Source organism: Pseudophryne corroboree, chromosome 4 (genome assembly GCF_028390025.1).
Source record: "Pseudophryne corroboree isolate aPseCor3 chromosome 4, aPseCor3.hap2, whole genome shotgun sequence".
NCBI classification, from domain to species: domain Eukaryota; kingdom Metazoa; phylum Chordata; class Amphibia; order Anura; family Myobatrachidae; genus Pseudophryne; species Pseudophryne corroboree.
In genome coordinates, this window is record NC_086447.1 from 143,105,380 (window position 1) to 143,130,272 (window position 24,893).

The 24,893-nt window shown below is 49.6% G+C and overlaps 1 non-coding gene across 1 annotated transcript; it reads right to left on the minus strand.

Moving 5' to 3' along the window:
• Positions 1-17,964: 17,964 nt before the first annotated feature.
• LOC134913606 (small nucleolar RNA SNORA73 family) lies at positions 17,965-18,177 on the minus strand. Its single transcript, XR_010177310.1, has one exon. It is a non-coding gene; the product is annotated as a small nucleolar RNA SNORA73 family (small nucleolar RNA).
• Positions 18,178-24,893: the final 6,716 nt, after the last annotated feature.

Consider the following 24,893-nt stretch of genomic DNA (forward strand, 5'->3'; position numbering starts at 1 on the left):
GCGGGGGCACCTCCTCGAATTCTAGTTTGTAACCCTGTGAAACTATTTCCAACACCCGGGAATTCAGGTCCGATCTGACCCAGGCCTGACTGAAAAATCGAAGACGTGCCCCCACCGGTGCGGACTCCCTCAGTGGAGCCCAAGCGTCATGCTGTGGGTTTTGGAGCAGCCGGGGAGGACTTTTGTTCCTGGGCACCTGCTGAAGCAGGTGCTCTCTTGCCTCTGCCCTTACCTCTGGCGAGGAAAGAGGATCCCCGACCTCTTTTGGACTTGTGCGACCGAAAGGACTGCATCTGATAAGGTGTTGCTTTCTTTTGCTGTTGGGGAATATATGGTAAAAAATTTGATTTACCTGCTGTAGCTGTGGAAACCAGGTCCGTCAGCCCATCCCCAAACAATACATCACCCTTATAGGGTAGTACTTCCATATGTTTTTTGGAATCCGCATCACCCGTCCATTGGCGAGTCCATAAGGATCTTCTCGCGGAGATAGACATGGCATTGGCCCTAGAAGCTAGCAATCCAATGTCCCTTTGAGCATCCCTCATAAACAAGACTGCATCTTTTATATGTGCTAGAGTTAGGAATATAGTATCCTTATCCATAGTATCAAATTGATGTCAGCTCATCTGTCCAAGCTGCAATTGCGCTACACACCCATGCCGACACAATCGTCGGTCTTAGCACAGCACCCGTATGAGAATAAATACCCTTTAAGGTAGTTTCTTGCCTGCGATCTGCTGGGTCCTTAAGGGCCGCTGTGTCAGGAGACGGTAGCGCCACTTTCTTGGACAAGCGCGTCAGGGCCTTGTCCGCAGTGGGGGGTAATTCCCAATTCTCCCTGTCCTGCTTAGGGAAAGGGTATGCCATAAAAATTCTTTTGGGGATCTGCGTTCTTTTATCCGGAGTCTCCCAAGCTTTTCCAAAGAACTCATTTAATTCATGAGATGTGGGAAAATTAATAATCTGTTTCTTTTCCTTAAACATGTGTACACTTGTGTCGGGGACCGAGGGTTCTTCCACAATATGCAACACATCCCTTATTGCCACAATCATACACTGAATAGTTTTAGTCACCCTAGGGTGCAATTTTACTTCGTCATAGTCGACACTGGAATCAGAATCCGTGTCGGTAGTAGTGTCTTGTGTTAAGGGACGCTTTTGAGACCCCGACGGGCCCTGTGAGTCGGTCCAATCTGAGGATTGACCGCCTGATGTCCCCCCTAAACCAGCCTTATCAAGCCTTTTATGTAAAGATGTCACACTTGCATGCAACGTATGCCACATGTCCATCAAATCTGGAGTCAGCACAACCGACGGGGACACACCACTCATTTGCTCCACCTCCTCCTTGGAGAAGCCTTCCGCCTCAGACATGTCGACACACACGTACCGACACCCCATACACACAGGGAGTTACCTATAAGGGGACAAAACCCCAACCAGGCCCTTAGGAGAGACAGAGAGATAGAGTAAGCCAGCACACACCCAGCACTTAAAAAAATGGAATATATGACCAGATAGCACTGTTATAATAAGATTTTACTCACCGGTAAATCTATTTCTCGTAGTCCATAGTGGATGCTGGGAACTCTGAAAGGACCATGGGGAATAGCGGCTCCGCAGGAGACTGGGCACAACTAAAAGAAAGCTTTTAGACTACCTGGTGTGCACTGGCTCCTCCCACTATGACCCTCCTCCAAGCCTCAGTTAGGATACTGTGCCCGGAAGAGCTGACACAATAAGGAAGGATTTTGAATCCCGGGCAAAACTCATACCAGCCACACCAATCACACCGTACAACTCGTAATACCATATCCAGTTAACAGTATGAAACATAACTGAGCCTCTCAACAGATGGCTCATAACAATAATCCTTTAGTTAACAATAACTATGTACAAGTATTGCAGACATTCCGCACTTGGGATGGGCGCCCAGCATCCACTACGGACTACGAGAAATAGATTTACCGGTGAGTAAAATCTTATTTTCTCTAACGTCCTAGTGGATGCTGGGAACTCCGAAAGGACCATGGGGATTATACCAAAGCTCCCAAACGGGCGGGAGAGTGCGGATGACTCTGCAGCACCGAATGAGAGAACTCAAGGTCCTCCTCAGCCAGTGTATCAAATTTGTAGAATTTAGCAAACGTGTTTGCCCCTGACCAAGTTGCAGCTCGGCAAAGTTGTAAAGCCGAGACCCCTCGGGCAGCCGCCCAAGATGAGCCCACTTTCCTCGTGGAATGGGCTTTTACTGATTTAGGATGCGGCAATCCAGCCGCAGAATGCTCCAGCTGAATTGTGCTACAAATTCAGCGAGCAATAGTCTGCTTAGAAGCAGGAGCACCTATTTTGTTGGGTGCCTACAGGATAAAAAGCGAGTCAGTTTTCCTGACTCCAGCCGTACTGGAAATATACATTTTTAAGGCCCTGACTACGTCCAGTAACTTGGAATCTTCCAAGTCCCTAGTAGCCGCAGGCACTACAATAGGTTGGTTCAAGTGAAAAGCTGATACCACCTTAGGGAGAAACTGGGGACGAGTCCTCAATTCTGCCCTATCCATATGGAAAATCAGATAAGGGCTTTTACATTACACACGCCTGGCCGAAGCCAAGGCCAATAACATGACCACTTTCCACGTGAGATATTTCAAATCCACAGTTTTAAGTGGCTCAAACCAATGTGATTTTAAGAAACTCAACACCACGTTGAGATCCCAAGGTGCCACAGGAGGCACAAAAGGGGGCTGAATATATAGCACTCCCTTTACAAATGTCTGAACTCCAGGCAGTGAAGCCAGTTCTTTCCGGAAGAAAATCGACAGAGCCGAAATCTGGACCTTAATGGAACTCAAGTTTAGGCCCATAGTCACTCCTGACTGTAGGAAGTGCAGAAAACGACCCAGCTGAAATTCCTCTGTTGGGGCCTTCCTGGCCTCACACCACGCAACATATTTTCGCCAAATACGGTGATAATGGTTTGCGGTTACTTCTTTCCTGGCTTTTATCCGCGTAGGAATGACTTCCTCCGGAATGCCCTTTTCCTTTAGGATCCGGAATTCAACCGCCATGCCGTCAAACGCAGCCGCGGTAAGTCTTGGAACAGACAGGGCCCCTGCTGTAGCAGATCCTGTCTGAGCGGTAGAGGCCATGGGTCCTCTGATATAATTTCTTGAAGTTCTGGGTACCAAGCTCTTCTTGGCCCATCCAGAACCACGAGTATCGTTCTTACTCCTCGTTTTCTTATTATTCTCAGTACCTTTGGTATGAGAGGCAGAGGAGGGAATACATAAACCGACTGGTACACCCACGGTGTCACTAGAGCGTCCACAGCTATTGCCTGAGGGTCCCTTGACCTGGCGCAATATCTAGTTTTTTGTTTAGGCGGGACGCCATCATGTCCACCTGTGGCCTTTCCCAACGGTTTACCAACAGTTGGAAGACTTCTGGATGAAGTCCCCACTCTCCCGGGTGTAGGTCGCGTCTGCTGAGGAAGTCTGCTTCCCAGTTGTCCACTCCCGGAATGAACACTGCTGACAGTGCGAAGACGTGATTTTCCGCCCATCGGAGAATCCTTGTGGCTTCTGCCATCGCCATCCTGCTTCTTGTGCCGCCCTGTCGATTTACATGGGCGACTGCCGTGATGTTGTCTGATTGGATCAGTACCGGCTGGTTTTGAAGCAGAGGCCTTGCCAGACTTAGGGCATTGTAAATGGCCCTCAGTTCCAAAATATTTATGTGTAGGGACGACTCCTGACTTGACCAAAGTCCTTGGAAATTTCTTCCCTGTGTGACTGCCCCCCAGCCTCGAAGGCTGGCATCCGTGGTTACCAGGACCCAGTCCTGTATGCCGAATCTGCGGCCCTCTTGAAGATGAGCACTCTGCAGCCACCACAGTAGAGATACCCTGGTCCTTGGAGACAGGGTTATCAGCCGATGCATCTGAAGATGCGATCCCGACCACTTGTCCAAGAGGTCCCACTGAAAGGTTCTTGCATGGAACCTGCCGAATGGAATTTTGCTTCGTAAGAAGCTACCATTTTTCCCAGGACTCGTGTGCAGTGATGCACCGATACCTGTTTTGGTTTCAGGAGGTCTCTGACTAGAGATGACAGCTCCTTGGCTTTCTCCTGCGGGAGAAACACTTTTTTCTGTTCTGTGTCCAGAACCATCCCCAGGAACAGTAGGCGTGTGGTAGGAACCAGCTGTGACTTTGGAATGTATAGAATCCATCCGTGCTGTTGTAGCACTTCCCGAGATAGTGCTACTCCAACCAACAACTGCTCCTTGGACCTCGCCTTTATAAGGAGATCGTCCAAGTACGGGATAATTAAAACTCCCTTTTTTCAAAGGAGTATCATCATTTCTGCCATTACCTTGGTAAAGACCCTCGGTGCCGTGGACAGTCCAAACGGCAGTGTTTGGAATTGGTAATGGCAAACCTGTACCCCAAATCTGAGGTACTCATGGTGAGGACGGTAAATGGGGACATGTAGGTAAGCATCCTTGATGTCCAGGGATACCATGTAATCCCCCTCCTCCAGGCTTGCAATAACCGCCCTGAGCGATTCCATCTTGAACTTGAATTTTTTTATGTATGTGTTCAAGGATTTCAAATTTAAAATGGGTCTCACCGAACCGTCCGGTTTCGGTACCACAAACAGTGTGGAATAGTAACCCCGTCCTTGTTGAAGTAGGGGCACCTTGACTATCACCTGCTGGGAATACAGCGTGTGAATTGCCTCTAGCACAGCCTCCCTGCCTGAGGGAGTTGTCGGCAAGGCAGATTTGAGGAAACGGCGGGGGGGAAACGCCTCGAATTCCAGCTTGTACCCCTGAGATACTACTTGAAGGATCCAGGGATCCACCTGTGAGCGAGCCCACTGATCGCTGAAATTTTTGAGGCGGCCCCCCACCGTACCTGGCTACGCCTGTGGAGCCCCCGCGTCATGCGGTGGACTCAGAGGAAGCGGGGCAAGAATTTTGATTCTGGGAACTGGCTGACTGGTGCAGCTTTTTCCCTCTTCCCTCGTCTCTGTGCAGAAAGGAAGCGCCTTTGACCCGCTTGCTTTTCCGAAGCCGAAAGGAATGTACCTGATAATACAGTGCTTTCTTAGGCTGTGAGGAAACCTGAGGTAAAAAAATTTCTTCCCAGCTGTTGCTGTGGATACGAGGTCCCAGAGACCATCCCCAAACAATTCCTCACCCTTATAAGGCTCTAGGTGCCTTTTAAAGTCAGCATCACCTGTCCAGTGTCGGGTCTCTAATACCCTCCTGACAGAATGGACATTGCATTAATTCTGGATGCCAGCCGGCAAAATATCCCTCTGTGCATCCCTCATATATAAGACGACGTCTTATGTTCGCCAAATAGTATCCCTGTTTGACAGGGTTACAGACCACGCTGCAGCAGCACTATCTGCAGGACTCAGTCTAGTACCTGAGTGTGTAAATACAGACTTCAGGATAGCCTCCTGCTTTTTATCAGCAGGTACCTTCAAAGTGGCCGTATCCTAAGACGGCAGTGCCACCTTTTTTGACAAACGTGTGAGCGCCTTATCCACCCTAGGGGATATCTCCCAGCGTAACTTATCCTCTGGCGGGAAAGGGTACGCCATCAGTAACTTTTTAGAAATTACCAGTTTCTTATCGGGGGAACCCACGCTTTTTCACACTTCATTCACTCATTTGATGGGGGAACAAAACACTGCCTGCTTTTTCTCCCCAAACATAAAACCCTTTTTTAGTGGTACTTGGGTTAATGTCAGAAATGTGTAACACATTTTTTATTGCCGGAATCATGTAACGGATGTTCCTAGTGGATTGTGTATATGTCTCAACCTCATCGACACTGGAGTCAGACTCCGTGTCGACATCTGTGTCTGCCATCTGAGGGAGCGGGCGTTTTTGAGCCCCTGATGGCCTTTGAGACGCCTGGGCAGGCGCGGGCTGAGAAGCCGGCTGTCCCATAGCTGTTACGTCATCCAGCCTTTTATGTAAGGAGTTGACACTGTCGGTTTATACCTTTCACCTATCCATCCACTCTGGTGTCGGCCCCACAGGGGGCGACATCACATTTATCGGCATCTGCTCTGCCATCACATAAGCCTCATCAAACGTGTCGACACAGCCGTACCGACACACCGCACACACACAGGGAATGCTTTGACTGAGGACAGGACCCCACACAGCCCTTTGGGGAGACAGAGAGAGAGTATGCCAGCACACACCAGAGCGCTATATAATTTAGGGATTAACACTATATTGAGTGAATTTTTCCCAATAGCTGCTTGTATATGCAATATTGCGCCTAAATTTAGTGCCCCCCCTCTCTTTTTAACCCTTTGAGCCTGCAAACTACAGGGGAGAGCCTGGGGAGCTGTCTTCATGCTGCACTGTGAAGAGAAAATGGCGCCAGTGTGCTGAGGGAGATAGCTCCGCCCCTTTTTCGCGGACTTTTCTCCCGCTTTTTTATGGATTCTGGCAGGGGTATTTATCACATATATAGCCTCTGGGGCTATATATTGTGATATATTTGCCAGCCAAGGTGTTTTTATTGCTGCTCAGGGCGCCCCCCCCCCCCCAGCGCCCTGCACCCTCAGTGACCGGAGTGTGAAGTGTGCATGAGGAGCAATGGCGCACAGCTGCAGTGCTGTGCACTACCTTGGTGAAGACTGATGTCTTCTGCCGCCGATTTTCCGGACCTCTTCTTGCTTCTGGCTCTGTAAGGGGGACGGCGGCGCGGCTCCGGGAACGAACACCAAGGCCAGTTCCATGCGGTCGATCGCTCTGGAGCTAATGGTGTCCAGTAGCCTAAGAAGCCCAAGCTAGCTGCAAGCAGGTAGGTTCGCTTCTTCTCCCCTTAGTCCCTCGATGCAGTGAGCCTGTTGCCAGCAGGTCTCACTGTAAAATAAAAAACCTAAAATAAACTTTCTTTCTAGGAGCTCAGGAGAGCCCCTAGTGTGCATCCAGCTCGGCCGGGCACAGAAATCTAACTGAGGCTTGGAGGAGGGTCATAGTGGGAGGAGCCAGTGCACACCAGGTAGTCTAAAAGCTTTCTTTTAGTTGTGCCCAGTCTCCTGCGGAGCCGCTATTCCCCATGGTCCTTTCGGAGTTCCCAGCATCCACTAGGACGTTAGAGAAATGTTTATAATTGTAATCTCCACTCACTGCGTCGCCAAAGTGCCCCCCTCCTCTTTTTTCCAACCTGTGAAGCTCAGCAGGGGAGAGAACAGGGAGCCAGCGTTTTCTCATGCAGCCTCTGTGGAGAAAATGGCGCTGGTTAGTGCTGAGGATCAAGCCCCGTCCACCCGACGGCAGGCTTCGGTCCCATCATCATATACTAATAAATTGGCGGGGGTCCGCGGATTTACTGTCCCACAGCCTAATCCATCGTATTTATGGCCAAATTGAGGTTTATTGCTGCCCAGGGCGCCCCCCCCCCCGCGCCCTGCACCCTTCAGTGCCTGCTTGTGTGTGTGTGACTGGGAGCAAAGGCGCGCAGCTTACCGCTGCGCGCTTACCTCATGAAGATCTGATGTCTTCTGCCGCCTGAAGTCTTTTCCTCAATACTCACCCGGCTTCTATCTTCGGCATCTGTGAGGAGGACGGCGGCACGGCTCCGGGACGAACCCCAGGTGAGACCTGTGTTCCGACTCCCTCTGGAGCTAATGGTATCCAGTAGCCTAGAAACAGTGCCCAACTTTACAAGCCAGCTCTGCTTCTCTCTCCTCGGTCCAACGATGCAGGGAGCCTGTTGCCAACAGGACTCCCTGAAAATAAAAAACCTAACAAAATTCTTTTTCCACAGAAAACTCTGGAGAGCTCTCTGCAGTGCACCGATTCTCCTCTGGGCACAAGATCTAACTGAGGTCTGGAGGAGGGGCATAGAGGGAGGAGCCAGTGCACACCCATAGTCAAAGTTCTTTTTAGGTGCCCTATCTCCTGCAGAGCCCGTCTATACCCCATGGTCCTTACGGAGTCCCCAGCATCCTCTAGGACGTAAGAGAAACATCTTTAATTGTTACAATCATATATTGAATACACTTGGCCACCCTTGGGTACCACTTAGCATCATCACCGTCGACACAGGAGTCAGAATCTGTGTCGGTATCTACTACCTGTGAAAAGGGACGTTTCTGCGACCCCGAAGGGCTCTGTGACACAGTAATCAGAATCAGCTTTATTGGCCAGGTGTACTCGCATACACTAGGAATTGTTTGTGGTACAATGCATCGCCAAGCAGCAACATGAAAGGGAAATACATGGCATAAGAAGGGGGAAAAAATAAGATTTTACTTACCGGTAAATCTATTTCTCGTAGTCCGTAGTGGATGCTGGGGACTCCGTAAGGACCATGGGGAATAGCGGGCTCCGCAGGAGACTGGGCACTCTAAAGAAAGATTCAGTACTATCTGGTGTGCACTGGCTCCTCCCTCTATGCCCCTCCTCCAGACCTCAGTTAAGGAAACTGTGCCTGGAAGAGCAGACATTATAAGGAAAGGATTTTGGAATCTCGGATAAGACTCATACCAGCCACACCAATCACACCGTATAACTTGTGATACACTTATCCAGTCAACAGTATGAACAACAACAGGGCATCAACAATGGATGCCAACATAACATAACCCATTATTAAGCAATAACTATGTACACGTATTGCAGAAAGTCCGCACTTGGGACGGGCGCCCAGCATCCACTACGGACTACGAGAAATAGATTTACCGGTAAGTAAAATCTTATTTTCTCTGACGTCCAAATGGATGCTGGGGACTCCGTAAGGACCATGGCGATTATACCAAAGCTCCCAAATGGGTGGGAGAGTGCGGATGACTCTGCAGCACCGAATGGGCAAACTCAAGGTCCTCCTCAGCCAGGGTATCAAACTTGTAGAACTTTGCAAATGTGTTTGAACCCGACCAAGTAGCAGCTCGGCAAAGCTGTAATGCCGAGACCCCTCGGGCAGCCGCCCAAGAAGAGCCCACCTTCCTTGTGGAATGGGCTTTCACTGATTTTGGATGCGGCAATCCAGCCGCAGAATGAGCCCCCTGAATCGTGTTACAGATCCAGCGGGCAACGGTTTGCTTTGAAGCAGGAGCACCCAACTTGTTGGGGGCATATAGGATAAACAGCGAGTCAGTTTTCCTGACTCCAGCCGTTCGGGCTACATAAATCTTCAAAGCCCTGACTACATCTAGTAACCTGGAATCCTCCAAGTCACGAGTAGCCGCAGGCACTACAATAGGTTGGTTCAAATGAAAAGATGACACCACCTTTGGCAGAAATTGGGGACGAGTCCGCAATTCTGCCCTGTCCATATGAAAAACCAGATAGGGGCTTTTACATGACAAGGCCGCCAATTCTGACACACGCCTAGCCGAAGCCAATGCCAACAGCATGACCACCTTCCACATGAGACACTTTAGCTCCACGGTCTTAAGTGGTTCAAACCAGTGGGATTTTAGGAAACCCAACACCACGTTGAGATCCCAAGGTGCCACTGGTGGCACAAAAGGGGGCTGAATATGTAGCACTCCCTTAACAAACGTCTGAACTTCAGGAAGAGACGCCAGTTCCTTTTGAAAGAAAATGGACAGGGCCGAAATCTGGACCTTTATGGATCCCAACTTCAAGCCCATAGTCACTCCAGACTGTAGAAAGTGCAGAAATCTGCCCAGTTGGAATTCCTCTGTAGGGGCCTTCCTGGCCTCACACCAAGCAACATATTTTCGCCATATGCGGTGATAATGCTTTGCTGTCACGTCCTTCCTAGCCTTTATCAGCGTAGGAATAACTTCCTCCGGAATGCCTTTTTCCGCTAGGATCCGGCGTTCAACCGCCATGCCGTCAAACGCAGCCGCGGTAAGTCTTGGAACAGGCAGGGCCCCTGTTGCAACAGGTCCTGTCTGAGAGGCAGAGGCCATGGGTCCTCTTTGAGCATTCCTTGCAATTCCGGGTACCAAGGTCTTCTTGGCCAATCCGGAACAATGAGTATTGTGCTCACTCCTCTTCTTCTTACGATTCTCAGTACCTTGGGTATGAGAGGAAGAGGGAACACATAGACCGACTGGAACACCCACGGTGTTACCAGGGCGTCCACAGCTATCGCCTGAGGGTCTCTTGACCTGGCGCAATACCGTTGCAGCTTTTTGTTGAGACGGGACGCCATCATGTCTACCTGTGGCAGTTCCCATCGATTTGTAATCTGAATGAAGACTTCGTGATGAAGTCCCCACTCTCCCGGGTGAAGGTCGTGCCTGCTGAGGAAGTCTGCTTCCCAGTTGTCCACCCCCGGAATGAACACTGCTGACAGTGCTTGTACGTGATTCTCCGCCCACCGAAGAATCCTGGTGGCCTCCGCCATCGCGACTCTGCTTCTTGTGCTGCCCTGGCGGTTTACATGAGCCACCGCGGTAATGTTGTCTGACTGAATCAGCACCGGTTGGTTGCGAAGCAGGAGCTCCGCTTGACTCAGGGCATTGAATATGGCCCTTAGTTCCAGGATATTTATGTGCAGACAAGTTTCCTGACTTGACCACAACCCTTGGAAGTTTCTTCCCTAAGTGACTGCCCCCCACCCTCGGAGGCTCGCATCCGTGGTCACCAGGACCCAGTCCTGAATGCCGAATCTGCGGCCCTCGAGAAGGTGAGCACTCTGTAGCCACCACAGAAGAGACACCCTGGCCCTGGGGGACAGGGTGATCAGCCGACGCATCTGAAGATGCGATCCGGACCATTTGTCCAACAGATCCCATTGAAAGATCCTCGCATGGAACCTGCCGAAGGGAATGGCTTTGTACGATGCCACCATCTTTCCCAGGACTCGCGTGCAGTGATGCACCGTCACCTGTTTCGGTTTTAAGAGGTCTCTGACTAGAGTCACAAGCTCTTGAGCCTTCTCCGTCGGGAGAAACACCTACTTCTGGTCTGTGTCCAGAATCATGCCCAGAAAGGGCAGACGCGTCGTAGGAATCAGCTGCGACTTTGGGATATTCAGAATCCAGCCATGCTGTTGCAACACTTCCTGTGAGTGCGCTACGCTGATCTGCAACTGCTCCCTCGACCTCGCCTTTATGAGGAGATCGTCCAAGTATGGGATAACTGTGACTCCTTGCTTTCTCAGGATCACCATCATTTCTGCCATTACCTTGGTAAATATTCTCGGTGCTGTGGATAGACCAAACGGCAACGTCTGGAATTGGTAATGACAGTCCTGTACCACAAATCTGAGGTACTCCTGATGAGGCAGATAAATGGGGACATGCAAGTAAGCATCCTTGATGTCCAGAGACACCATAAAATCCCCCTCTTCCAGGCTTGCAATGACCGCTCTGAGCGATTCCATTTTGAACTTGAATCTTTTCAGAAAAATGTTCAGGGAGTTTAAATTTAATATAGGTCTGACCGAACCGTCCGGTTTCGGTACCACAAACATTGTGGAATAGTATCCCTTCCCCTGTTGAGGAAGGGGAACCTTTACCACCACCTGCTGGAGAAATAGCTTGTGAATTGCCGCTACCACTACTTCCCTTTCTATGGGGGAAGCTGGCAGGGCCGATTTTAGGTAACGTTGAGGGGGCATCACCTCGAATTCCAGCTTGTATCCCTGAGACACAATCTGTATAGCCCAGGGATCCACCTGTGAGCGAACCCACTGGTGGCTGAAATATCGGAGACGCGCCCCCACCGCTCCTGGCTCCACCCGTGGAGCCCCAGCGTCATGCGGTGGATTTAGTGGAAGCCGGGGAGGACTTCTGTTCCTGGGAACTAGCTGTAAGGTGCAGCTTTTTTCCTCTGCCCCTGCCTCTAGCAAGGAAGCACCTCTGACCTTCTTGCTTCTTTGTGTGCGAAAGGACTGCATTTGGTAATACGGTGCTTTCTTCGGTTGTGAGGGAATATATGGCAAAAAGTTTGACTTCCCAGCAGTAGCTGTGGAAACCAGGTCCGAGAGACCGTCCCCAAACAATTCCTCACCCTTGTAAGGTAACACCTTTTGGAGTCGGCATCACCTGTCCACTGCAGAGTCCACAGGACCCTCCTGGCAGAAATTGACATTGCATTAATTCTAGAGCCCAGTAGGCAAATGTCCCTCTGGGCATCCCTCATATATAGGACGGTGGTCTTTTATATGCCCCAGGGTCAGCATAATGGTATCCCTGTCTAAGGTATCCATTTCCTCAGATAGATTATCTGTCCACGCTGCTACAGCACTACACATTCACGCCGACGCAATTGCCGGCCTCAGTAGAGTCCCTGAATGTGTATAAACAGATTTCAGGATACTTTCCTGCTTTCTATCTGCAGGATCCTTTAGGGTGGCCGTATCCTGCGACGGCAGGGCCACCTTCTTAGATAAGCGTGTCAGAGCTTTATCTACCCTAGGGGAGGATTCCCAGCGCACCCTGTCCTCTGGCGGGAAAGGGTATGCCGTAAGTAACCTTTTGGAAATCAGGACTTTCTTATCTGGGGAATCCTACGCTCTTTCACATAACTCATTTAACTCATGTGAAGGGGGAAAAGTCACCTCTTGCTTTTTCTCCCCATACATATAAACCCTCTTGTCAGGGACAGGGTTTACCTCTGATATGTGTAAAATATCCTTCATCGCTATAATCATGTAACGTATAGCTTTTGTCATTTTTGCATCATCGTCGTCGACACTGGAGTCAGAATCCGTGTCGACATCTGTGTCAACCATTTTGGATAGTGGGCGCTTTTGAGACCCTGAGGGCCTCTGCGCTGTAGGATCAGGCATGGGTTGAGACCCTGACTGGTCCGAGGTATCAGCTTTATCCAACCTATTATGTAAGGAGTTTACATTATCATTTAACACCTTCCACATATCCATCCAATCAGGTGTCGGCACCGTCACGTCAGTCAACTGCACTTGCTCTGCCTCCACATAGCCCTCTTCGTCAAACATGTCGACACACGCGCACCGACACACCACACACACAGGGGAAGCTCTAAATGAGGACAGGACCCCCACAAGGCCTTTTGGAGAGACAGAGAGAGAGTTTACCAGCACACACCCCAGCGCTATATAACCCAGGGATTACACAGTAACTTAGTGTTTACCCAGTAGCTGCTGTATTATGATTTATGCGCCTAAATTTATGTGCCCCCCCCCCCCCCCCCTTTCTTTTTACCCTTCTACCGTGATTCTGCAGGGGAGAGCCTGGGGAGCTTCCTCTCAGCGGAGCTGTGGAAGGAAAATGGCGCTGGTGAGTGCTGAGGAAGAAGGCCCCGCCCCCTCAGCGGCAGGCTTCTGTCCCGCGATTTCTTGTAAAATAAATGGCGGGGGCTCATACATATAACAGTGTGCCACTGTCTGTATGCAGCATTCGCCAGGAGGTAACAATTGCTGCCCAGGGCACCCCCCCCCCCCCCCGCGCCCTACAGTGACCGGAGTGTGTGGGTTAGTGTGGGCGCAATGGCGCACAGCTGCAGTGCGCTACCTCATGTGAAGACAGGAGTCTTCTGCCGGCGATTTCGATGTCTTCTCCGCTTCTGCCGGCTTCTGTCTTCTGGCTCTGCGAGGGGGACGGCGGCGCGGCTCCGGACGACAAGGTCAGGTCCTGTGTTCGATCCCTCTGGAGCTAATGGTGTCCAGTAGCCTAAGAAGCGCAACCTAGCCACAGTTAGTAGGTTTGCTTCTCTCCCCTCAGTCCCTCGTAGAGGAGAGTCTGTTGCCAGCAGAAGCTCTCTGAAAATAAAAAACCTAACTGTAATACTTTCTTATTAGCAAGCTCAGGAGAGCTCACTAAAAGCACCCAGCTCTGTCCGGGCACAGATTCTAACTGAGGTCTGGAGGAGGGGGATAGAGGGAGGAGCCAGTGCACACCAGATAGTACTGAATCTTTCTTTAGAGTGCCCAGTCTCCTGCGGAGCCAACTATTCCCCATGGTCCTTACGGAGTCCCCAGCATCCACTAGGACGTCAGAGAAACATAGCATACATTACAAACATTACACATATAAGTTCATACTGCACATTGCAACTGTACAATAGACTCGACATATTATACATGTAAGACTAAAAACGAAGGCTGCTTGGCAGAGCAGCACCGAGGCAGCCATCCGCGGCGCCAACTAGAACTCAAACAATGCACATAATACAGAAGATTTAAGTATTACACATCAAAAGATAAACCACACAGACATCAAAAAAAAAAAGATACAGAAAGAATAATGCATGATTGGTGTAGGCATTTTGGGTAATAACTTCCATGGGCTGTGTATTCCACCCTCATAGGGTACCAGGTGCGGCAGCCATCTTCAGCGCACTGCGTAGAATTACCCTGGGTGGAGTAGTCCATCCTTGACGGGTAGGCCTGTAAGGTACTACTGATGTTCTCTGCCAGAGGGTTGGTGGGCATAATCCTGGTGATTTCATTTCAGAGGTTTGATGATTCCACATAATGTTCTAGATTTCTTTCTTGATGTTGTTCAATGATTGTTCAACTGTTTTTTTAACTGTTACTTTTCAAAACGCTTAGCGATAGGAACGCTTTGAGTATTGGAACGCACAGCTGTGCGTGGCTGAAGCTACAGATATACTATGGTAAATTGACACAACTACAGCTGAGACAAATGTCTCACTAATCAAAGGAGCTAAATTACCCAGTGTTTGACTAAGCAGACACCAGCCCAGTCTGCCTTGATTAAATATGCGGCACTGACCAAACTTTGAAACACAGGTATTTTAAATTGCAAACAAAACCAGAAATCACAAAACTATCTAACATGAGATTTGAACATACTTTAGAATAGATGTTTTGCTGAGGTTTAGATTGCTATAGCAGATAACAGGGTGAGATTTGAACATACTTTAGAATAGATGTTTTGCTGAGGTTTAGATTGCAATAGCAGATAACAGGGTGAGATTTGAACATACTTTAGAATAGATGTTTTGCTGAGGTTTAGATTGCAATAGCAGATAACAGGGTGAGATTTGAACATACTTTAGAATAGATGTTTTGCTGAGGTTTAGATTGCAATAGCAGATAACAGGGTGAGATTTGAACATACCTGAGGATGAGAAGAAAAGGAAGATGGTTAAGTCCAGGCCAATGCAGGAACTGTTTTTTTAACGGTTACTTTTCAAAACGCTTAGCGATAGGAATGCTTTGAGTATTGGAACGCACAGCTGACACGCACAGCTGTGCATGGCTGAAGCTACAGATATACTAAAAGCTATGGATTGGCTTCCTGCTTTAATCCTTGGACTCAGCTTTGTCCAAACTTCGTGATAAAGTAACCGTAGCATTTAAAACATTCCACATATTCATCCAATCAGGTGTCGGCAGCACCGACACCACAATCATCCGCTCTGCCTCCGCCCTAGATGAGCCTTCCACCTCAGACATGTCGACACAGACGTACTGACATCCCCACACACACAGGGATACCTAATATTATGGGGACTGACCCACCATAAGGCCCTTACGAGAGACAGAGTATGCCAGCGCCACTGTTTACTGAGAGAAAAAACCCCAGTCTGTCAGCGCTTTTTATTACAATTGTAAAACACCACATATTTTGCGCCAAATAAATGTGCCCACCCCTCGTTTTGTCCCTCTGTATTAACTAACAGCAGGGGACCGCTTCTCTGTATGAGGAGAAAAAATGGTGCTGGTTAGTGCTGGAGGAAACAAGCTCCGCCCCCCGACGGCAGGCTTCGTTCCCGCTCTAAATCTTTATACTGGCGGGGGATTCGGAAATACACTGCTCAAAAAAAATAAAGGGAACACTAAAATAACACATCCTAGATCTGAATGAATGAAATATTATTATTAAATACTTTGTTCTTTACATAGTTGAATGTGCCGACAACAAGATCACACAAAAATTATCAATGGAAATCAAATGTATTAACCCATGGAGGTCTGGATTTGGAGTCACACTCAAAATTAAAGTGGAAAAACACACTACAGGCTGATCCAACTTTGATGTAATGTCCTTAAAACAAGTTAAAATGAGGCTCAGTAGTGTGTGTGGCCTCCACGTGCCTGTATGACCTCCCTACAACCCACACAAGTGGCTCAGGTAGTGCAGCTCGTCCAGGATGGCACATCAATGCGAGCTGTGGCAAGAAGGCTTGCTGTGTCTGTCAGCGTAGTGTCCAGAGCATGGAGGCGCTACCAGGAGACAGGCCAGTACATCAGGAGATGTGGAGGAGGCCGTAGGAGAGCAACAACCCAGCAGCAGGACCGCTACCTCTGCCTTTGTGCAAGGAGGAACAGGAGGAGCACTGCCAGAGCCCTGCAAAATGACCTCCAGCAAGCCACAAATGTGCATGTGTCTACTCAAACGATCAGAAACAGACTCCATGAGGGTGGTATGAGGGCCCGACGTCCACAGGTGGGGGTTGTGCTTACAGCCAAACACCGTGCAGGACGTTTGGCATTTGCCAGAGAACACCAAGATTGGCAAATTCGCCACTGGCGCCCTGTGCTCTTCACAGATGAAAGCAGGTTCTCACTGAGCACATGTGACAGAGTCTGGAGACGCCAAGGAGAACGTTCTGCTGCCTGCAACATCCTCCATCATGACCGGTTTGGCAGTGGGTCAGTAATGGTGTGGGGTGGCATTTCTTTGGGGGGCCGCACAGCTCTCCATGTGCTCGCCAGAGGTAGCCTGACTGCCATTAGGTACCGAGATGAGATCCTCAGACCTCTTGTGAGACCATATGCTGGTGCTGTTGGCCCTGGGTTCCTCCTAATGCAAGACAATGCTAGACCTCATGTGGCTGGAGTGTGTCAGCAGTTCCTGCAAGACAAAGGCATTGATGCTATGGACTGGTCCGCCTGTTCCCCAGACCTGAATCCAATTGAGCACATCTGGGACATCATGTCTCGCTCCATCCACCAACGCCACGTTGCACCACAGACTGTCCAGGAGTTGGCGGATGCTTTAGTCCAGATCTGGGAGGAGATCCCTCAGGAGACCATCCGCCACCTCATCAGGAGCATGTCCAGGCGTTGAAGGGAGGTCATACAGGCACGTGGAGGACACACACTACTGAGCCTCATTTTGACTTGTTTTAAGGACATTACATCAAAGTTGGATCAGCCTGTAGTGTGTTTTCCCACTTTAATTTTGAGTGTGACTCCAAATCCAGACCTCCATGGGTTAATACATTTGATTTCCATTGATAATTTTTGTGTGATTGTGTGGTCAGCACATTAAACAATGTAAAGAACAAAGTATTTAATAAGAATATTTCATTCATTCAGATCTAGGATGTGTTATTTTAGAGTTCCCTTTATTATTTTGAGCAGTGTATATATACTTTATAGTGTATATATGTACTTAGTCAGTGTTATGTGAGGTATATTAATGCTGCCCAGGGCGCCCCCCCCCCCCCTGCGCCCTTACTGTGGCGCCAGTGTGTGAGCTGGGAGCAATGGAGCGCAGCGTTACCTCATGAAGATCTGAAGTCTTCTGCCGCCTTTGAAGTCTTCTTTCTTATTATACTCACCCGGCTTCTATCTTCCGGCTCTGTGAGGAGGACGGCGGCACGGCTCTGGGACAAACCCCAGGGTGAGACCTGTGTTCCGACTCCCTCTGGAGTTAATGGTGTCCAGTAGCCTAAGAAGCAGTGCCCTTGAACTCTTAAGTAGGTCTGCTTCTCTCCCCTCAGTCCCACGAAGCAGGGAGCCTGTTGCCAGCAGTGCTCCCTGAAAATAATAAAGCTTTTTCAGAGAAACTGAGGAGAGCTCCCCTGCAGTGCATCCAGTCTCCACTGGGCACAGGAACTAACTGAGGTCTGGAGGAGGGGCATAGAGGCAGGAGCCAGTGCACACCCATTCTAAAGCTTTACAGTGCCCATGTCTCCTGCGGAGCTGTCTATACCCCATGGTCCTTACGGAGTCCCCAGCATCCTCTAGGACGTAAGAGAAAGTCTTTTGTTTTTTTAATGGTGATGTAGTACCGTACCAGTTTAAACATTCATGAAAGGGCCTGTATCCTGCATGGTTTGTCTCCCCAGTCACAGCCTGAGAGCTCTGAGAAGGTGTAGGAATATACAAGACACCATCCACAGGGCCAGGCACATGCATGCTCTCCAACATCGTGGAAGGGGACTGTACGTCACTGAGCCAGCAGACACTACGCTCTCATGCGCCACACAGACAGAGCCTGTGAGAGTGACCCCACAGGGTATCCACGTTGGTTAATTGAACACTTCATGGGGAGAAAATAAGATTTTACTCACCGGTAAATCTATTTCTCGTAGTCCGTAGTGGATGCTGGGGACTCCGTAAGTACCATGGGGAATAGCGGCTCCGCAGGAGACTGGGCACAGCTAAGAAAGATTTAGGACTACCTGGTGTGCACTGGCTCCTCCCACTATGACCCTCCTCCAGACTTCAGTAAGGATACTGTGCCCGGAAGAGCTGACACAATAAGGAAGGATTTTGAATCCCGGGTAAGACTCATACCAGCCACACCAATCACACCATATAACTCGTGATAATATACCCAGTTAACAGTATGAACACAACAGAGCCTCTCAAAAGATAGCTCAACAATAACCCTTGTAGTTAACAATAACTATATACAAGTATTGCAGACAGTCCGCACTTGGGACGGGCGCCCAGCATCCACTACGGACTACGAGAAATAGATTTACCGGTGAGTAAAATCTTATTTTCTCTGACGTCCTAGTGGATGCTGGGGACTCCGTAAGGACCATGGGGATTATACCAAAGCTCCCAAACGGGCGGGAGTGCGGATGACTCTGCAGCACCGAATGAGAGAACTCAAGGTCCTCCTCAGCCAGGGTATCAAATTTGTAGAATTTTGCAAACATGTTTGCCCCTGACCAAGTAGCAGCTCGGCAAAGTTGTAAAGCCGAGACCCCTCGGGCAGCCGCCCAAGAAGAGCCCACTTTCCTCGTGGAATGGGCTTTTACAGATTTAGGCTGCGGCAGGCCAGCCACAAAATGCGCAAGCTGTATTGTGCTACAAATCCAGCGAGCAATAGTCTGCTTTGAAGCAGGAGCACCCATCTTGTTTGGTGCATACAGGATAAATAGCGAGTCAGTCTTCATGACTCCAGCCGTCCTGGAAACATAAATTTTCAAGGCCCTGACTACGTCCAGTAACTTGGAGTCCTCCAAGTCCCTAGTAGCCGCAGGCACCACGATAGGTTGGTTCAAGTGAAAAGCTGATACCACCTTAGGAAGAAACTGGGGCCGAGTCCTCAATTCTGCCCTATCCATATGGAAAATCAAATAGGGGCTTTTACATGACAAAGCCGCCAATTCTGACACACGCCTTGCCGAAGCCAAGGCCAAAAGCATGACCACTTTCCACGTGAGATATTTTAAATCCACGGTTTTGAGTGGCTCAAACCAATGTGACTTTAGGAAACCCAACACCACGTTGAGGTGCCACTGGAGGCACAAAAGGAGGCTGAATATGCAGCACTCCCTTGACAAATGTCTGAACTTCAGGCAGTGAAGCCAGTTCTTTTTGGAAGAAAAATCGACAAAGCCGAAATCTGGACCTTAATGGAACCCAGTTTTAGGCCCATAGTCACCCCTGACTGTAGGAAGTGCAGAAATCGACCTAGCTGGAATTCCTCCGTTGGGGCCTTCCTGGCCTCACACCACGCAACATATTTTCGCCATATGCGGTGATAATGTTGTACGGTTACATCTTTTATAGCTTTAATAAGCGTAGGAATGACTTCCTCCGGAATACCCTTTTCTTTTAGGATCCGGTGTTCAACCGCCATGCCGTCAAACGCAGCCGCGGTAAGTCTTGGAACAGACAGGGCCCCTGCAGCAGCAGGTCCTGTCTGAGCGGCAGAGGCCATGGGTCCTCTGAGATTAATTCTTGAAGTTCCGGGTACCAAGACCTTCTTGGCCAATCTGGAACAATGAGAATAGTTCTTACTCCTCTTTTCTTTATTATCCTCAGTACCTTGGGTATGAGAGGAAGAGGAGGGAACACATAAACCGACCGGTACACCCACGGTGTCACTAGAGCGTCCACAGCTATCGCCTGAGGGTCTCTTGACCTGGCGCAATATTTTTCTAGCTTTTTGTTTAAGCAGGACGCCATCATGTCCACCTGTGGCTTTTCCCAACGGTTTACAATCAGTCGGAAGACTTCTGGATGAAGTCCCCACTCTCCCGGGTGGAGGTCGTGCCTGCTGAGGAAGTCTGCTTCCCAGTTGTCCACTCCCGGAATGAACACTGCCGACAGTGCTAACACGTGATTTTCCGCCCATCGGAGAATCCTTGTGGCTTCTGCCATCGCCATCCTGCTTCTTGTGCCGCCCTGTCGATTTACATGGGCGACTGCCGTGATGTTGTCTGACTGGATCAGAGCTTTGCTTGACTTAGGGCATTGTAAATGGCCCTCAGTTCCAGAACATTTATGTGTAGGGAAGTCTCCTGACTTGACCAAAGTCCTTGGAAGTTTCTTCCCCGTGTGACTGCACCCCAGCCCCGAAGGCTGGCATCCGTGGTCACCAGGACCCAGTCCTGTATGCCGAATCTGCGGCCCTCTCTGAGATGAGCACTCTGCAGCCACCACAGCAGAGACACCCTGGTCCTTGGAGACAGGGTTATCAACCGATGCATTTGAAGATGCGATCCGGACCATTGGTCCAACTGAAAGGTTCTGACATGGAACCTGCCGAATGGAATCGCTTCGTAGGAAGCTACCATCTTTCCCAGGACTCGCGTGCAATGATGCACCGACACCTGTTTTGGTTTCAGGAGGCCTCTCACTAGAGACGACAGCTCCTTGGCTTTCTCCTCTGGGAGAAACACTTTTTTCTGGACTGTGTCCAGAATCATCCCCAGGAACAGTAGACGTGTCGCCGGAACCAGCTGAGACTTTGGAATATTCAGAATCCAACCGTGCTGGTGTAGCACCTCCTGAGATAATGCTACGCTGACCAACAACTGCTCTCTGGACCTCGCCCTTATCAGGAGATCGTCCAAGTATGGGATAATTAAAACTCCCTTTTTCCGAAGGAGTATCATCATTTCGGCCATTACCTTGGTAAATACCCTCGGTGCCGTGGACAGGCCGAACGGCAACGTCTGGAATTGGTAATGACAATCCTGTACCACAAATCTGAGGTACTCCTGGTGAGGATGGTAAATGGGGACATGCAGGTAAGCATCCTTGATGTCCAGAGATACCATGTAATCTCCCTCTTCCAGGCTTGCAATAACCGCCCTGAGCGATTCCATCTTGAACTTGAATTTTCTTAAATATGTGTTCAAGGATTTCAAATTTAAAATGGGTCTCACCGAACCGTCCGGTTTCGGTACCACAAACATTGTGGAATAGTAACCCCGTCCTTGTTGAAGTAGGGGCACCTTGACTATCACCTGCTGGGAATACAGCTTGTGAATTGCCTCTAACACAGCCTCCCTTTCTGAAGGAGTCGTTGGTAAGGCAGATTTGAGGAAACGGCGGGGGGGGGGGGGGGGGGGGATGTCTCGAATTCCAGCCTGTACCCCTGAGATACCACTTGAAGGATCCAGGGATCTACCTGTGAGCGAGCCCACTGCTTGAAGTTTTTGAGATGGCCCCCCACCGTACCTGGCTCCGCCTGCTGAGCCCCAGCGTCATGCGGCGGACTTAGCAGAAGAAGCGGGGGAGGACTTTTGTTCTGGGAAGTGGCTGTATGCTGCAGCTTTTTTCCCCTACCTCTGCCTCTGGGCAGAAAGGACGCGCCTCTACCCCGTCTGCTCTTTTGGGGGCTAAAGGACTGCACCTGATAATACGGTGGTCTCTTTGGTTGTGAGGGGACATGTGGCAAAAATGCTGACTTCCCAGCTGTTGCTGTGGACACTAAGTCTGTAAGACCATCCCCGAATAACTCCTCACCCTTATAAGGCAAACTTCCATGTGCCTTTTAGAATCTGCATCACCTGTCCACTGCCGGGTCCATAACCCTCTCCTGGCACAAATGGACAGTGCACTTATTTTTGTTGACAGCCGGCAAATATCCCTCTGTGCATCTCTTATGTAAAAGACAGCGTCTTTAATATGCTCTACGTTTAGCAATATAGTGTCCCTGTCTAGGGTGTCAATGTTTTCTGACAGGGAGTCTGCCCATGCAGCTGCAGCACTGCACATCCATGCTGGGGCAATAGCTGGTCTCCGTATAATACCAGTGTGTGTATATATAGCTTTCTGGAGAGCCTCCTGCTTTCTGTCAGCAGGTTCCTTTAGGGCGGCCGTATCCTGGGACGGCAGTGCCACCTTTTTTGATAAGCGCGTAAGTGCTTTATCCACCCTAGGGGGTGTTTCCCAACGTGACCTATCCTCTGGCGGGAAAGGGTACGCCATTAGTAATTTTTTTGAAATTACCAATTTTTTATCGGGGAAAGCCCACGCTAGTTCACACACTTCATTCAATTCTTCAGAAGGGGGAAAAACTACTGGTAGTTTTTTCTCCCCAAACATAATACCCTTTTTTGTGGTACCTGGTGTCACCTCAGAAGTGTAAAATAAGAATTTACTTACCGATAATTCTATTTCTCGTAGTCCGTAGTGGATGCTGGGAACTCCGTAAGGACCGTGGGGAATAGCGGCTCCGCAGGAGTCTGGGCACATCTAAAGAAAGCTTTAGGATCACCTGGTGTGCACTGGCTCCTCCCCCTATGACCCTCCTCCAAGCCTCAGTTAGGATACTGTGCCCGGACGAGCGTACACAATAAGGAAGGATTTTGAATCCCGGGTAAGACTCATACCAGCCACACCAATCACACTGTACAACCTGTGATCTGAACCCAGTTAATAGCATTATAACAGAGGAGCCTCTAGAAAAGATGGCTCACTACAGCAATAACCCGAATTTTTTTTTTTTTGGTAACAATAATCATGTACCAGTATTGCAGACAATCCGCACTTGGGATGGGCGCCCAGCATCCACTACGGACTACGAGAAATAGAATTATCGGTAAGTAAATTCTTATTTTCTCTGACGTCCTAGTGGATGCTGGGAACTCCGTAAGGACCATGGGGATTATACCAAAGCTCCCAAAACGGGCGGGAGAGTGCGGATGACTCTGCAGCACCGAATGAGAGAACTCCAGGTCCTCCTCAGCCAGGGTATCAAATTTGTAGAATTTTACAAACGTATTTGCTCCTGACCAAGTAGCTGCTCGGCCAATTGTAAAGCCGAGACCCCTCGGGCATCCGCCCAAGATGAGCCCACCTTCCTTGTGGAGTGAGCATTTACAGATTTTTGGCTGTAGCAGGCCTGCCACAGAACGTGCAAGCTGAATTGTACTACAAATCCAACGAGCAATAGTCTGCTTAGAAGCAGGAGCACCCAGCTTGTTGGGTGCATACCGGATAAACAGCGAGTCAGATTTCCTGACTCCAGCCGCCCTGGAAACATATTTTTCCGGGCCCTGACAACGTCTAGCAACTTGGTCCTCCAAGTCCCTATTTGCCGCAGGCACCACAATAGGTTGGTTCAGGTGAACGCTGAAACCACCTTAGGGAGAAACTGAGGACGAGTCCTCAATACCGCCCTGTCCGAATGGACAATCAGATAAGGGCTTTTACAGGATAAAGCCGCCAATTCTGACACGCACCTGGCCCAGTCCAGAGCCAACAGCATGACCACTTTTCCTGTGAGATATTTTAACTCCACAGATTTAAGTGGGTCCAACCAATGTGACTTTTGGAATCCAAAAACTACATTGAGATCCCAAAATGCCACTGGATGCACAAAAGGAGGCTGTATATGCAGTACCCCCTTTTACAAACGTCTGAACTTCAGGGACTGAAGCTAGTTCTTTTTGGAAGAAAATTGACAGAGCCGAAATTTGAACCTTAATGGACCCCAATTTCCGGCCCATAGACACTCCTGTTTACAGGAAATGTAGGAATCGACCTAGTTGAATTTCCTCCGTCGGGCCTTACTGGCCTCGCACCACGCAACATATTTTCGCCAAATGTGGTGATAATGTTTTGCGGTTACATCCTTCCTGGCTTTGATCATGATAGGGATGACTTCATCCGGAATGCCTTTTTTTTTTCAGGATCCGGCGTTGAACCGCCATGCCGTCAAACGCAGCCACGTTAAGTCTTGGAACAGACAGGGTCCTTGCTGGAGCAGGTCCCTTCTTAGAGGTAGAGGCCACGGATCCTCCGTGAGCATCTCTTGAAGTTCCGGTTACCAAGTCCTTCTTGGCCAATCCGGAGCCACGAATATAGTGCTTACTCCTCTCCATCTTATCAATCTCAGTACCATGGGTATGAGAGGCAGAGGGGGGAACACATACACTGACTGGTACACCCATGGCGTTACCAGAGCATCTACAGCTATTGCCTGAGGGTCCCTTGACCTGGCGTAATACCTGTCGAGTTTTTTCCCAACGGTTTATAATCATATGGAAGACTTCTGGGTGAAGTCCCCACTCTCCCGGGTGGAGGTCGTGCTGAAGAAATCTGCTTCCCAGTTTTCCACTCCCGGAATGAATATTGCAGACAGTGCTATCACATGAATTTTTCGCCCAGCGAAGAATCCTTGCAGCTTCTGCCATTGCCCTCCTGCTTCTTGTCAGGATATTTATGTGAAGTGATGTCTCTAGGCTTGACCATAAGCCCTGGATATTCCTTCCCTGTGTGACTGCTCCCCAGCCTTGCAGGCTGGCATCCGTGGTCACCAGGACCCCGTCCTGAATGCCGAATCTGCGGCCCTCTAGAAGATGAGCACTCTGCAACCACCACAGGAGGGATACCCTTGTCCTTGGTGACAGGGTTATCCGCTGATGCATCTGAAGATGCGACCCCGGACCCTTTGTCCAGTAAGTCCCACTGGTCCTTGCGTGGAATCTGCCAAATGGGATTGCTTCATAGGAAGCCACCATTTTTACCCCGAACCCATGTGCATCGATGC